The 12002-nt window shown below is 42.5% G+C and overlaps 1 long non-coding RNA gene across 6 annotated transcripts in view; it reads right to left on the reverse strand.

The window, feature by feature from the left end:
- The window catches only part of LOC114231982 (uncharacterized), a 158699-nt gene continuing 146697 nt past the window's right edge, over positions 1–12002 (reverse strand). For 5 of the 6 annotated variants that reach the window (XR_008556124.1, XR_008556126.1, XR_008556127.1 and 2 more), the window contains 2 exons: positions 3465–3620; positions 1–124 (listed from right to left, as the gene is read on the reverse strand). This is a non-coding gene — a long non-coding RNA (uncharacterized LOC114231982). Of the gene's footprint in view, positions 125–3464; positions 3621–4076; positions 4255–12002 lie in introns of all 6 variants that reach the window. The other variant, XR_003618015.2, reaches the window with a different exon arrangement.

The raw sequence follows: 12002 nt of genomic DNA on the forward strand, positions 1-12002 counted from the left end.
GTTTCTAGCAGAGTTCCTGGTACATTGTTGGTGCTCAATAGATGTTAGTTCTTGCCTTGTCTTCACTCTTTCACTTCAAGGCTCCATGTATCAGGGAGAGGGTGACTGCTCAGATTCATGACTGCTGAGGAGTGAAGGCGAGAACAATGTCATAATGGCAGGGAGAAAGTGAGACCAGCATTAGAGCTAATTACACATATTTCTCAGGGTGCTCCTTGGTTCCAGATGTGACTAATTTTTAATTTCTGAAGTTCTCAATTAGTCATGAGCTAATTCTGTAAAAATGTCAAAGCCCACATATGATCTTATTTCTCTGCAAAGGAAGTTTGCCTAGACGACTTGTTCCCACCAAACAAGCAAGGTTCCAGCCAAAACCTTTGAAGATTTTGATGTGAATAGATGCCATAGAGGAGCACCACATCCTTTTGTTTATTCTGCATATTATATTTTGAATGCCGTCATCTTCTTTCCTTTCCCCGTGCCACTGCCCTGGCTGGGTCCTTATCACTTTTGCCATAAATGCCCATAAATCCAAATAAACAAAACTAACCACGGGCCTTCAAGAAACATTTGCTTTTGCTGGATCCCAAAGACTCCAGTGGCTTTCCATTGCATATAGGAGAGGTCTAGACTCAGTAACCAAAACTTTTCACAGCTGCTTACTTTTGCAAATATCTCCCCTACTTCCTGCTGTGAATCCCACCTTCAACCCAATTAGTTTGCTTATTGCTCCACAAATACATTCAGACTCTTTCAACCTTCCCAACTTTTTCCTGCCCCAGGTCAGCCATCCCCTTCTCAGTCATCACCACTAATGGGAAATCACTCTTCTTCCTTCAAAGTTGGGCTCAAGCCTTGTTACCTGGGCTGTAGGCAACTCCTCCCTCCACTGCAATTACATCTTTGATTGTCTGGACTCCTCATGCCAATCATCTTGTATTGTTAATTATCTTTTATATGTCTGTAATTGCTTCCACATGCTGACATGGAAGTAGCACTGTGCCATGCTTTTCTCCCAAAATAGATACAATATTCTATTGTACAATCTACTAGATCTTTGAAATTTTATGTAAAGACTAGAGGCCCAGTGCACAAAATTCGTGCATGGGTGTGTGTGTTCCTCAGCCCAGCCTGCACCCTCTCTAATCTGGGACCCCTCAAGGGCAGTCAGACATCTCTCTCACAATCCAGGAATGCTGGCTGCCAACTGCTCGTTTGCCTGCCTTTCTGATTACCCCTTACCGCTTCTGCCTGCCAGCCTGATCACCCGCTAACCACTCCCCTGCCAGCCTGTTTGTCCCTAACTGTCCTCCCCTGCAGGCCTGGTCCCCCTCAACTGCTCTCCCCTGCAGGCCTGGGTCCCTTCCAATTGCCCTTCTCTGCAGGCCCAGTCACCCCCAACTTCCCTCCTCTGCCAGCTTGGTCACCACTAACTGCCCTCCCCTGTAGGCTGATCACCCCCAACTGCCCTCCCTTGCAGGCCTGGTCCCTCCCAACTGCCTTTCCCTGCTGGCCTGATCGCCCACAACTGCCCTCCCTTGCAGGCCAGGTGCCTCCCAACTGCCCTCCCCTGCTGGCCATCCTGTGGTGGCCATCTTGTGTCCACCTGGGGGCAGGATCTTTGACCACATGGGGGCAGCCATCTTGTGTGTTGGAGTGATGGTCAATCTGCATATTACTCTTTTATTAGATAGGATAGAGGCTGGTGCATGGGTGGGGGCCAGCTGGGTTGCCCTGAAGGGTGTCCTGGATCAGGGTGGGGGTTCCCTTGGGGCATGGGGCGGCCTGGGCGTGGGGCCTGTGGTGGTTTGCAGGCTGGCCACGCCCCCCGGTGACCCAAGAGGAGGCCCTGGTATCTAGGGTTTATTTATCTTCTACAATTGAAACTTTGTAGCCTGGAGCAGAGCCAAGCCTTCTGCTTGCTCCGTGGCAGCAGCCATTTCTGTTGGGGTTTATGTATCTTCTATAATTGAAACTTTGTAGCCTGAAGTGGAGGCCTGGGCCAGCAAGGGCAGGCGGAAAGCTTGGCTTTCTCCATCACTGGGGAAACCCAAGCCTCCCTCCTGCTCTCTGTGGCCCTAGCCATCTTGGTTGGGTTTATTTGCATATTCGTTCCTGATTGGCTTGTGGGCGTGGCTTGTGGGTGTAGAGGAGGTATGGTCAATTTACATATTACTCTTTTATTAGATAGGATAACTTTGTTCTTAAAATGTTTTATTGGTGCCTGGCCAGTGTGGCTCAGTGGTTGAGCATTGACCCATGCACCAAGAGTTCACCAGTTTGATTCCTGGGTTTCAGGCTTGATCCCCAGTGGAGGGCATGTGGGAGGCAGCAGATTGATGTCTCCCATTGATGTTTTTATTTTTATCTTCCTTCCTCTCTCTCTAAAATCAATAAAAACATATTAAAATTTTAAAAATGTTTTATTGGGATCCAGCAGAGTGGGTGGATGTTACACTCACCTCCTCTGAGGACCAAACAGGAATTACAACTAAAATACACAGCAAATCAACCTGAATAACCAACTGAAGACTAGCTAAAAATGTTTTATTATTTCTAGTGGAGATTTACAATGTAGAAGAAAAAGAGATGGAGAGTTTTCTTTTTAAAGCAATTTGTCCTTCCTGTGCATATTATATAACCTTTAATTATTTCCAATATTAAGAAACTTGTCAGTCTGAACCCTTTAAAAATTATTCAAATGTTGAAATGATTCACCAGTTCAAAAGAAACTGGTGTGACCCTTCCAAAAATATTTAAAAGAGGAAAAAAAAAAAAGAAAGAAAAACCAAATATTGGCCCTTTTGAAGGAAAAATAAACTGACTACCCTTTTATTTTTTCAGTATTCTGAAAGAATCAAGAATGCACCACAAAATGACAGAGTTTGTTTCTGTGCTCTTGTTGGTAGCGAGTAACAACATGAAAGAAAGTTCTAGGAAACAAATAAATTTCAGGAAAAAAATCTTGCCAAGTTTCAGGGAACAAAGCGAAGTCTGTGCCTTTGACTGAAAAATATTGCTGATGCCTCCCAAAGGTGTAAATTTTACCCCTGTATGAATTCTGTTCTCTCCACCAATCATGTATTGGACAAGAGAAGTCATAGGGCTGCAGCCAGCACCACTCTCCCCTGAGTACTCCTGCGCAGGAAATACTTAAAATCTGCCATGGGGAATCTTAGGGGGAAGTAGGACTTCTCCACTTGACTTTGTGTTTCATCACCTCTCACCAAGTGACTCCAGCTTCTCACAGGGCTTCAGACCTGACCTCCACCAGTTTCAGTATTTATTCCCTTCTTTACTCCCTGTATCAGTTTTCTTTTGCGTGTGACAAAGTACCACAAATTCAATGACTTCAAACAACATAAATGTATTACTAGAGTCTAGGTATGGGTTACCTGGGACCTCTGCTCAGAGAGGATCTCAGTGGATTGAAATCAAGGTGTTGACCAGGGCCTCAAACTCACCTGAGTCTTGGGGTTCCTTCCAAGCTCACTGGTTGACATAATTCAGCCATTTCCTGTCACATGCCCCTCTCCACAACATGGCAGATTATTTCTTCAAGGGCACGAAGAGCATCTCTGTGACTTGGAAGCATTATGCCTTCTGGGAAGGCCTGGAACCTTTAAAAAGTTTTATTTTTTTTTCAATTAGAGTTTATATTCAATATTATTTTGAAGGCCTGGAACCTTTTATATGCTTCACCTGATTAGTTCAAGCCCACCCAGTATAATATCCCTTTTAATTAACTCAAAGTCAACTCCTCTGTGCCATACAAGGTAAAAATTACAGCAGTGAAGTTATATCATATTCCTGCTCACTCTTGAGGGGAGGGAATTATACAGGCATGTGCATCAGAAGGCTGGAATCTTGGGGTCCATCTTAGAATCTTGACTACCACCTTAACCCCCCTCATGACCTAGGTCAATGGGGCTCAATCTTCCACTTAACATTTTGGCAAAATAGGTCCCTGGTAACTTCCTTCATCATTTGTGAGCCCTGCTCTCAATATGGCTTCCTTGCTTTCCTCTCTGGCTCCCCACCCCAGCTCCTCTCTCATTGCTCCCTCCCCAGTGTACCTGGTGAATTAATGCAAGTTCCCCTCCTTTGTGACCTCTTTGCCTTGTTTCCTCTTCATCCTCTTCCCCCAGGCAGAATTGGAGTGCTCTCTGCTCCCTAACACTTTGCACAGGCCTCTTTGCCAGCCGTGGCATAGCTCCCTCTTCTCTTGGCTCATAGGCTTTTCAGGGCAGGGACCTGTCATATCCATTTATGTCACTCAGAGCCAAAGCACAGTGAAAACCACACACTAGGTGTTCAGTAAAAGTTGGATCGATGAATGAATGAAAGCCCAGCAGCAAGCAAGTAGAGAGTATGTGGGGACATGGAAAGAGTTGTCAGTGTGAGAATGTGAAGACAGCAGTAGAGGGCCATGAGCAGCACCTTGTGCTTCATGTCAAGTTCAGATTGTCTGAATTTGATTTTGAGACAATCCTAACTGCATGACTATTTTCTCCATTCTTCCCTGCTCCCAGGTTTCTCCTAGTCACATGATAAGGCCCTACCCTCACAATTATATTCTTAGGAATCTTCCCAAATCACATTCTTCTGTAATGCCCTAGACAGAGTTGATACTCATGGATGACGTCCTACATTGAAAAGAAAAGGAGAAGCCACTTGAGAGGTCATAAACTATTTTGAAATGCAATCCTAAAGCTCATCTTGTAGAGTTTCTGCTCATGCATCTTTTTAAAAATAAATTTTAGAACAGAAGATGGCAGCTGGCAGGACAGCAGTGAGGGAGAGGGTGGAAGGGAGGGAGGGAGTGAAAGGGGAGTGTGTGGGTGTGTGTGTTGTGTGTGTATGAGGGGGAGGTGAGGGACAGTTAGATCCTGCAGGACTTTTGGGGGCTGGTGGACCAGGATCTCTTAGATGGAGAGCCCCTGCTACCACTGCAAGCAGTCCCGGGAAGCTGGCACAGGCACAGAAACCACACCACCTTGAGGGGGAGAGCTGCTGTGACTAGGAGCCCAGCCTTACCACCACCCAGACTGGCCTCAGACACCACTTGGGACCCTCCAGCCAAAGACCTGCCACTACAGCTACAGACCCATGGACACCGAGACTCTGGCCTCCCCAGCTTCAGGCTCCTGTTAGTTCTGGAGCGTGCTCCCCTCACCCACTGACCCACTGCTTTGGCCCCAGGACCCACACATCCCAGCACCTGGGCTCTCCAATGACTCTCGGGGTATGTGACCCTGCTAGCAAGCCCTTCGCTTCAGCCGCAGGCCCTGAGCAACTCAGCACCTGGACCCTTCAGTGATAGCAAAAATGGGGAGACAAATAAAATTGCTACAAACCCTCAAAGGAAAGAAAAGGTTGAAGCACCAGAAAGGGAACTAAATGAAATGGAGGCATGCAATATGTCAGAAAAAATTCAGCATAATGGTCATACAATTCATAAACTGGATGGGTGAGAAAATCAACAACTTATGTAAGAATCAAGAGGAAATCAATAATGATATAGCTATAATAAAAAACACTATGGAAGGTTTCAACAGTAGACTAGCAGAAGCAGAGGAGCGAATTAGTGAGTTAGAAGATAGGCCAGAGAAACACACCCAATCCGAACAGCAATTGGAGAAAAAAATTAGAAAGTAGGAGGAGAGCCTAAGGGAGCTTTGGGACAACATGAAACAAATTAACATATGTATAATAGGAGTGCCAGAAGGACAAGAAGAGGAGCAAGGATTAGAAAACCCATTTGAAGAAATAATGACAGAAAACTTCCCTGATTTGGGGAAGAAAAAAATCACACAAGCACCAAGAGTTCCAAAAAAGATGAACCCAAAAAGACCCACACCAAGACACATTGTAATTGCAAAGGCAAACATTAATAACAAAGAGAGAATCTTAAAGGCTGCAAGAGAGAGACAGAGAGTTACCTACAAAGGATCTCCCATTAGATTATCAAATTATTTCTCAACAGAAACACATCAGGCCAGAAGGGAATGGAATGAGGTATATAAAGTGATACAACGCAAGGGAATCCAAGAATATTCTATCCAGCAAGGCTATCATTCAAAATTGAAGGGGAAATCAGGAACTTCGCAGACAAAAAAAGGCTAAGGGAGTTTATCACTACCAAGCCAGCAATGCAAAAAATGTTAAAGAGACTGTTGTAAAAAGAAGAAATAGAAAGAGAAGAAGGAACACAGGCATAAAGAATGAAAATTGCTACAAACAAGTACCTATCAATAATAATGTTAAACATAAATGGACTAAATGCTCTAATCAAAAGACATAGAGTGGCTGAATGGATAAGAAAACATGACACATATGTATGCTGTCTACAACAGACCCACCTCAAAACAAGGGACCCACACAGACTGAAAGTGAAAGGATGAAAAAGTATTTTCCAGGCAAATGGAAATGGAAAAAAAAGCTGGGGTAGCAATACTTACATCTCACAAAATAGACCTCCAAGTAAAGGCCATAACAAGAGATAAGGAAGGCCACTTCATAATACTAAAGTGATCGATACAACAAGATGATATAACTCTGGTAAACATATATGCACCCAATACAGGAGCACCCAAATACATAAAAAAAAAACTTCTGGAAGTTATCAAGGCAGAGATTAACAGAAATACAATCATAGTAGGGGACTTTAATATCCCATTGACATCACTGGATAAATCCTCTAGGCGAAAAATCAGCAAAAAAAACCCCAGCAATCCTAAATGACTCACTAGATCAGATTAATTTAATTGACATCTTCAGAACATTTCACCCCAAAGCTACAGCATATACATTCTTCTCAAGTGCACATGGCATATTTTCAAAGATAGGCCACATATTGGGACACAGGCAAAGTCTCTTCAAATTCAAGAAGATTGAAATCATAACAAGCATCTTCTCAGACCACAATGGCATAAAATTAGAAATCAACTACAATAAAAACAATCACAAAAAATCAAACACTTGGAAGCTGAATAGCATATTATTAAACAATGATTGGGTTACCAAAGAGATCAAAGAAGAAATAATAAACATACTGGAAAAAAATGACAATGACAACACAATAATCCAAAATCTATGGGACACAGTGAAAGCAGTCCTGAGAGGCAAGTTCATAGCATTACAGGCCTACCGCAAAAAACAAGAAAAACTAGTAATTATCTAACTCTACAACTTAAATAATTAGAAAGCAACAAGAAAAGCCCAGAGTGAGCAGAAGGAAGAAAATAATAAAGATCATAGTGGAAATAAATGACTTAGAGACATATATATATATATATATACACACATACACATATACACACACACACACACACACACACACACACACATATATATAAAAGATCAATGAAACCAAGAGCTGGTTCTTTGAAAGGATAAACACGATTGATGAACCTCTAGCTAAGCTCACCAAGAAGCAAAGAGAGAGGACTCAAATAAACAAAATCAGAAATGAAAGAGGACAAATAACAACAGACCCCACCGAAATACAAAGGATTGTAAATAAATAAATAAATAAATAAATAAATAAATAAATAAATAAATACTATGAGCAACTCTATTCCAACAAACTGGTCAACCTAGAAGAAATGGACATATTCCTAGAAAAATATGACCTTCCAAAACTCAATCAGAAAGAATAAAAAAATCTGAATAGGCCTATAACTATGGAGTAAATTGAAGCAGTAATCAAAAAACTTCCAGCAAACAAACGCCCTGGACCAGACAGCTTCACAGGGGAATTTTACCAAACATTCAAAGAAGAACTAAAACCTATCCTCCTCAGACTATTCCAAAAAATTCAAGAGGAAGGAACACTTCCAAGCTCTTTCTATGAAGCCAGCATTATCCTAATCCCAAAACCAGATAAAGACACTACAAAGAAAGAGAATTATAGGTCAATATCCCTGATGAACATAGATGCTAAAATCCTCAACAAAATCCTAACAAATCGGATTCAGCATTACATTAGAAAGATCATACACCATGACCAAGTGGGATTTATTCCAGGGATGCAAGGATAGTACAATATCTGCAAATCAATAAATGTGATACATTACATAAACAAATTGAGAGATAAAAATCACATAGTCACATCAATTAATACAGAAAAAGCATTTGACAAAATCCAACACCCTTTCTTGATAAAAACTCTCAGCAAAGTGGGAATAGAGGAATCATACGTCAACATAATAAAAGCCTTATATGACAAACCTACAGCCAACATCATACTCAATGGGCAAAAACTAAAACCATTTCCCCTAAGAACAGGAACAAGATAGGGATGCCCACTCTCACCACTCCTACTCGACATAGTACTGGAAGTGCTAGCCATTGCGATTAGACAAGAAGAAGAAATAGAAGGCATCCAAATGGAAAAGAAGTAAAACTGTCATTATTCCCAGATAACATTATATTGTACATAGAAAACCCTAAAGACTCCATCAAAAAACTACTAGACTTAGTAAATTAATTTGGCAATGTAGCAGGATACAATTAACACCCAGAAATCTATGACTTTTTTATACACCAATAATGAATTCACAGAAAGAGAAACAAAACAAAAAAAATCCCATTTACCATTGCACCAAAAAAAAAAAAAAAAAATTAAGATACCTAGGAATAAACTTAACTAAGGAGGTAAAATACCTGTACTTGGAAAACTACAGGACATTGAAAAAAGAGATAAAGACATAAACAAATGGAAGAATATACTGTGTTCATGGATTGATAGACTCAACATCATTAAAATGTCCATACTACCCAAATTAATCTATAGATTTAATGCAATTCCCATTAAGATACCAACCACGTATTTCACAGACCTAGAACTCTCCAAAAAAGACCCTGAATAGCTGCAGCAATCTTGAGAAAGAAGAACAAAGTTGAAGGGATCACAATACCAGATATCAAGCTATATTACAAAGCCACTGTTCTCAAAACTGCCTGGTACTGGCATAAGAACAGACATATAGACCAATGAAACAGAACAGAGAACCTAGAAATCAACCCAAGCCATTATGCTCAATTAATATTTGACAAAGGAGGCAAGAGCATACAATGGAGTCAAGACAGTCTCTTCAATAAATGGTGTTGGGAAAATTGAACAGATACATGCAAAAAAATGAAACTAGACCACCAACTTACACCATACACAAAAATAAACTCAAAATGGATAAAGGACTTAACCATAAGACAGGAAACCATAAAAATCTTAGAAGAATCCATAGGCAGCAAAAGAGCAGACATGTCATAGCAATATCTTTACTGATACAGATCCTAGGACAATAGAAACTAAGGAGATGATAAACAAATGGGACTACATCAAAATAAAAAGCTTCTGTACAGCAAAAGAAACCACCACTAAAACAAGAAAGCCCACTGCATGAGAGAACATATTTGCCAATGTTACATCTGATAAGGGCCTAATCTCCAAAATTTATAAGGAACTCATACATCTTAACAAAACGATAAACAATCCAATCAAAAAATGGGAAAAGGACCTAAATAGACACTTTTCTGAAGAGGGCATACAGAAGGCCAAGAGACATATGAAAACATGCTCAAAGTCATTAATCATCTAAGAGATGCAAATCAAAACGACAATGAGATACCATCTCACACCTGTCAAAATGGCTATCATCAACAAATCAACAAACGACAAGTGCTGGAGAGGACGTGGAGAAAAACGAACCCTCTTGCACTGCTGGTGGGAATGCAGACTGGTGCAGCCACTGTGGAAAACAGTATGGAGTTTCCTCGAAAAAATTAAAAATGGAACTGCCGTTTGACCCAGTAATCCCACTTCTAGGAATATATCCCAAGAAATCAGAAAGAACATATGCACCTCTATGTTCATAGCAGCACAAGTTACAATAGATAAGATTTGGAAACAGCCTAAGTGCCCATCAGCAGACGAACAGCTTAGAAAACTATGGTACATCTACACAATGGAATACTATGCTGCTATAAAAAAGAAAGAACTCTTACCATTCACAACAGCATGGATGGACATGGAGAGCATTATGCTAAGTGAAATTTGCCAGTCAGAGAAAGAATCCTATCTAATAATAGACAAATATGCAAGTTGACCATACCTCCGACACACCCACAAGCCACGCCCACCATCCAATCAGAGCGAGTATGCAAATTAACCCAAACCAAGATGGCTACAGCCACAGAGAGCAAGGTTTCCTAGGTAACAGAGGAAGCCAAGCTTTCTACCTGCCCTTGCCAGGCCTAAGCCTCCACTCAAGCTACAAAGTTTCAATTATAGAAGGTAAACAAATTCAAACAAATGGCGGCAGAATGGAGCTTGAGAGAGCAGGCCAGGGTTGCCGCCGGCAACAGGGGAAGCAAAGCTTTCCGCACACCCTGGCCGGGCTCACCCGCTTAAGGCAACAAAGTTTCAATTATAACCCCAACACAAATGGCTGCTGGCCTCGGAGGGAGCCCCAGGCTTGGCTCCGCTCCAGGCTACAAAGTTTCAATTGTAGAAGGAAAATAAATTCCAGATACCAGGGCCCCCGCTTGCATTGCCAGGGGGCGTGGCCAGCCTGCAAACCACCACAGGCCCCTCACTCAGGCCACCCCACACCCCAAGGGAACCCCCACCTGATCCGGGACGCCCTTCAGGGCAAACCAGCTGGCCCCCACCCCTGTACCAGGCCTCTATCCTATCTAATAAAAGAGTAATATACAGATTGATCATCACTGCAAAACACAATATAGCTGCCCCCATGTGGTCAAAGATCCTGCCCCCATGTGGACACAAGATGGCCACCACAGATGGCCAGCAGGAGAGGGCAGTTGGGAGGCACCCAGCCTGCAAGGGAGGGCAGTTGAGAAGGTTCAGGCCTGCAAGGGAGGGCAGTTGAGAGGGACCAGGCCTGCAAGGGAGGGCAGTTGAGAGGGACCAGGCCTGCAAGGGAGGGCAGTTGGAGGTGATCAACCCTGAAGGAGAGGGCAGTTAGGAGTGACCAGGCCGGCAGAGGAGGGAAGTTGGGGGCAAACAGGCTGGCAGCGGAGTGGTTAGGGGGTGATCAGGCTGGCAGGCAGAAGCGGTTAGGGGCAATCAGGAAGGCAGGCAGGCAAGCAGTTGGGAGCCAGCAGTCCTGGACTGTGAGAGGGATGTCCGACTGCCCGTTTAGGCCCGATCCCACTGGGAGAGGTCCCAGATTAGAGAGGGTACAGGTTGGGCTGAGGGACAACCCCCCTCCGTGCATGAATTTCATACACCGGGCCTCTAGTATCATATGATTTCACTCATTTGTGGAATATAATGAACAACATAAACTGATGAACAAAAATAGATACAGAGACAGAGAAGCATCAAACAGACCGTCAAACTTCAGAGGGAAGGCAGGGGAGGGTGTGGGAGTGGGTTAAGAGATAAACCAAAGGACTTGTATGCATGCAGATAAGCATAACCAATGGACATGGACACTAGGGGATGTGCTGGGGGGTGGGAGTAGTCCAGGAGAGGTTAATGGGGGGAAAAGGAGACATATGTAATACTACATGTAATATTTTAAACAATAAAAAAATTAAAAAATAAATAAATTTTAGAAATTTGTCCCTGTTCAGTGTGGCTAAGTGGTTAGAGCATCAGCCCACACACCAAAGGGTCTTGGGTTTGATTCCTGGTCAAGGACATATAGTTGGGTTGCATGTTCGATACTTGGTGTGGCTCATATGGGAGGCAATTAATTTATGTGTCTCTCTCATTAGTGTTTCTCTCTCTCTCTCTCTCCCTCCCTTCTATTCTCTATAAAAAGAAATGGAAAAAATATCTTCAGGTGAGGATTAAAATTTTTTGAATATTTTTCTGGGAATTGTCTCTTGAAAGATGCTGAGAGACGTTGCCATGTCACTGGGAATTTCAGGACTTAGGAGGATTCTCTGAGAAGATTTCTAAAGTGATAACTCCAATCACTGACTTTTCTTTCTTAAAAACAAACAAAAAATTTAACTAAGAAAGTATT

This window comes from Eptesicus fuscus, chromosome 5 (assembly GCF_027574615.1).
Source record: "Eptesicus fuscus isolate TK198812 chromosome 5, DD_ASM_mEF_20220401, whole genome shotgun sequence".
Taxonomy (NCBI): Eukaryota; Metazoa; Chordata; class Mammalia; order Chiroptera; family Vespertilionidae; genus Eptesicus; species Eptesicus fuscus.